General features: G+C 33.7%; 1 protein-coding gene across 1 annotated transcript in view; it reads left to right on the top strand.

Annotated features, from left to right (window-relative positions):
* Window positions 1–4,515, top strand: part of LOC107722113 (glypican-6-like) — a 56,830-nt gene that overhangs the window by 19,256 nt on the left and 33,059 nt on the right. The window lies entirely within an intron of this gene.

Raw genomic sequence — 4,515 nt, 5'->3', positions numbered from 1 at the left:
CCCCCCAAAAAATAAACAGAATAGAATTTTGGAAAATGAAAATGGATTTCAAGTTGGATTTCGATATCTAATATATATCTATTTTTATGAGCTTGCACACTTTAAAATTTATGTAATTTAGTTGCAAATAAAATGTTTATCCTTTTGGATTGCACAGTTTTAACATAAACTAATAAAGTTAATGTGATGCGTATTTGTTAGTGGTTCATGAATGAAACACGAATGAGCTTAAATAGTAATAAACCAAATGCTTTGTAAATACACAATTTATTGTCAATTAATTCAGTTTCTTATATATAAATCTCATACATTTTAACTAATTGGCTTGTTTGTTCCACAGATAATTAAATAAACCAAGTTACTTTTTTTAAGAGAAGACATTACATGCATTGGTAAATTTTGAAATTTTGCTTCCATAACATGTTATTTCAGACTAGCTTTACTACTGTTACTATTGTTATTACTATTGTTACTAATGGTACTAATTACTATACTAATGTTATTCTCAAAATAGTAATAATAATCAAAATAATATTTACGGAATATCATATAACCAAGTTATTTTTTCATCCATGTTTTAATTGACACAGTTCTGTTAAGCAGCATCTTATTGTACATTTTTGTAAATTAATTGCTGTATTTTAATTTGATGAAATTTTAAAAGATTGATTAAATTGTTAAAATTTTCTGAATTCATCTTATTAAGACACCGTTTTTGAGTATAAATTTGTATTGAATCATAAAATCAAAATAAATAAATTAAATAAAACGGAAAACACATTTTCTGTTGTGTAGTTTAATTGTGAACAAACAAGTTTATGTTTACATTCATTCTCAAGGTCTAACAAACATGCATTTTCTTTTCCCATTGATATTAATATCATATTTTTGGCCATATCGCTAGTGTTGCTTTCGTCAACGAAAATTATGACTAAATATGGTCGTCAACGAACCTTTATTACGTGACGAAAACGAGACGAGACGAGACGAAAATGCTGGTCATGTGACGATGACTATAATTAAAGGGGTCATATGATGCGATTTCAAGTTACTTTTAGTTGACTAAAACTTGACTAGACTAAAAAGAGTATGAACGTGACTAAAACTAATAAAAACTAAAATGACAGTTTCACACAAAGACTAGACTAAAACTAAAATTAAAACAGGCCGCCAAAAACAACACTACATATCGCCCAGCCCTACTTTTTTACGATTCCCATCTCGACTCATAAGTGACGTAGTGCTTCAGCTCAGCATCTTAAACATTTTCCGTGCTATTTAGAATAAAAACTGTACATTTTACTGCCTCTCGCCAAGGCAGCCGAGCTGTAATATGAATCTGGAGAAGCTGTGAAGCAGTAAAGGACATGCATACTGACATCTGCTGTAAGATGCTCTTGTCAAACCGCTGGTTGCATGACTGACAGCGAACACCCACAAACCTGCTCAAGACAATCTGTACAAGACCTGAGCGCTTTTGTTCCACTGTCACAGCATCTCTACCAAATTCTACACCAAAAAAATCATAACAAGCAATGTCCGACTTTGGAAACTATAGTTCTCTCTTTAAATATGAAGAGCTCAAACAACAGATTAATGAGTTCATCCAAATTTCACAAAAAGCTCATGCATGTAATTATAATATAAGTCTGACATTGAAGTGAGTTGCTGTTTTATTTGGCCACGTACACGCTGCAGCTAAATTCGGTTGTCAGTTCACCTTTTACTCCTTAATCGCATGCTGTACTCACATAATTCACTAAAATAAGGGAGTGACAACCGCATTCGACAAGCGCATTAACTCCCGAAAAATACAGGAAGTGACAACCGCATTTACAGAAATTCTACGCAGTGTGTACGGAACCGAACTGAACAACTAGTTAACGACGTATTTAAACGAGCATCAGAAATGTGTCTTCGTCTGTATGTGAGATGCAAGAAAATAACAGTGAAAGAAGTCTTAACCTGACACAGGGCTAGTGTTGCCAACTAACTTTCAGGGGAAGTTGCTAAAGGAAGGTCGATTTGTTGCTGAAAGTTGCTAAATGACGTTGTAATGTCATTGTGCGACGACGTCATTACGTAATCAAATCTCAGCAAAAAAAAAAAAAATGTTATATGTTAATTTAGATATGTTCGTAAAATAATATAAATGCATAATATAATGTTAAAATATAAATAACTATTTTTATGTACAACATTGAATTATTGAACACTTTTTTGAACGATTGAACGACGAAAAAGTTTTTTTTATTAGCTAGTAAACTAGTAAAACTACACATTCTGAACAATTATAGTTTTAAGCAGTGTATTTAAATTACACATTGCATTTTGTGTTTTTGGGTTATAGGGTTACAACGGATAATGGATAACGGATAACGGATAATGTCCTGGAAAATTACTAGCACCTTTTCCATTTTTCTAGATATTTTTATTACAGAGTACTAACTGATCAACAATCACAGGTACAAGCTACTAACCAGGTGTATCATAAATGAACAATTATTAAATTATTATTATTATTATTGCTAAAAGTAGCCAAATAAAATAAAATAAAAATAGCTAAATTTGTTGCTAGGTGCTTTTGGAAGAAAAAGTTGCTAGGGTTGTCTGAAAAGTTGCTAAATTTAGCAACAAAATTGGTAAGTTGGCAACACTGCACAGGGCTAGTTGCACTTACGAGCCCTGCGGTAAAGTGTCAGTGTTGCCAGATCTTCATAGAAAGAAAAAAAACAACAACAAACAAGGACAAGCACAAAAAACACGAAAACACCCAAATGCTTTATGTTTTATTACACCAAAACATCTTATATCTCATATCCGCAACAGACCACTTTATTAACTCTATAAAGTGCCTAGCTTTATGAGCTAAGACCAAACAACATGCCTAACACTGCTTGTAAATATGAGGACATGGCAACACTGCAAGACAGCACTCCTGAGCATAAACAAAACACAGTACAACTATCAGCGGTAGTCTAGTTAAAATCGACGGATAAAAAGAGTCTTTAGCCAAAAAATGGCAGAATTCTTATTCACTTCCGCAAGATGACAAAATGTTGCTATGGTTACAAATGCGGGAGTGACTGCTGTTCCGTACACACATGGAGCGATAATTTACGGGACACAATTAAATGCGGTTGTCACTCCTGAAACTTGCAGTGTGTATGTGGCCTTTGTCTCTTCTGAGGAAGATTCATTCACTCGTTTGCCAATGTACCACACAGAGAAATTTTGGTCAGATATTTTAATGTTTATCTAATCTAATTTTGTAAGTGACCTTTCTTTCTGTTTTAAAGATGTGTTCTCTCTACTCAAAAGAAAATTTAGGAAAATATAACTTAATTCATTTGTTTCCTGGTAGCTAAATTTCACATACATGAACAAATCTGGCCCTAAACCTCTCTTTTCCTGATCTGAATCAAAAGATTTGTGAACCCGCTCCGAAGTTCCGATCTAAATCAAATGATTTGCGATCCACTCCTCGAAGTCTCATCTGAATCTCATCATTTCAGATCGTGACTTCGGAGTGCAGATCGCGAATCGTTCAATGTGTGAAATGATTTGCAAACTCCCTCCGAAGTGCCGATCTGAATAAAAAGATTCACGAAACTGCTCCGAAGATCCAATCTAAATCAAGTGATTCACAATACGCCAACCGATTCGAGTAGTTTGAAACAGTGAATCATTTTGCGACGCAGTGATTTAACTGATTCGGAGTTTCGAAAAGCCCCGCTTCACCCATCACTATACGTGCTTTTTAAAAATCATTACAAGCGATGTCGAAATTCGAATTTTAATGGCTCTTTTGATCTGGCTTTTGCTAGTGAATCGCTTGAACTGATTCATCGAAGTGACGAGTTTGAATCAATCGGAGCGGTTCCAGCGTAAATGACTCACTAAATTGAATCGGTTTGTCTGTTCCTCCTTTCGTGTCTTCAGTCATGTTTACACGACACTATCAGAACTGCTGCTGGCTTAACTCGCTAGTTTTATTACATTAACTGAAATAAGAGAAAAAGTATGATTTTTTTTTTTAGAAATAAAATATCCACAATTTCATTCCAAAGATAACATCCATCACAAATCTACGAACATAATCAGGCGAGGTAACCGGTTTACTGCTAACTAGTGAACTCCATTAATAAGACGAGCTGCAGCTCAAAATACATGTTAGATGGAAACATTGTGCTTTATGATTATGAGTTTGTAGCTAGGGATGTAACGATTCACTCAACTCACGGTTCAATTCGATTCATGATTTTGATTTCACGATTCGATTCGATTCATGATTTTTTTTTAACAAAATGAGATTTAAGACAAATTATAAATTAAATGTGTCCTTTTATTATTGCTTGGACAAAATACTGTACATTTCTTTGTGAAATTGAAATATAACACTATAATAATATACTAATATAGCACTTGCATATTATTGCTCTTTTGTTGGTTTTGATTGCTTCTATTGTCCTCATTTGTAAGTCGCTTTGGACAAAAGCGTCTGCTAAATGACAA

This window comes from Sinocyclocheilus rhinocerous, unplaced genomic scaffold (assembly GCF_001515625.1).
Source record: "Sinocyclocheilus rhinocerous isolate Xijiao unplaced genomic scaffold, SAMN03320098_v1.1 scaffold5016, whole genome shotgun sequence".
Classification (NCBI taxonomy): Eukaryota; Metazoa; Chordata; class Actinopteri; order Cypriniformes; family Cyprinidae; genus Sinocyclocheilus; species Sinocyclocheilus rhinocerous.
This window is presented reverse-complemented; position numbering and strand designations above follow the sequence as displayed.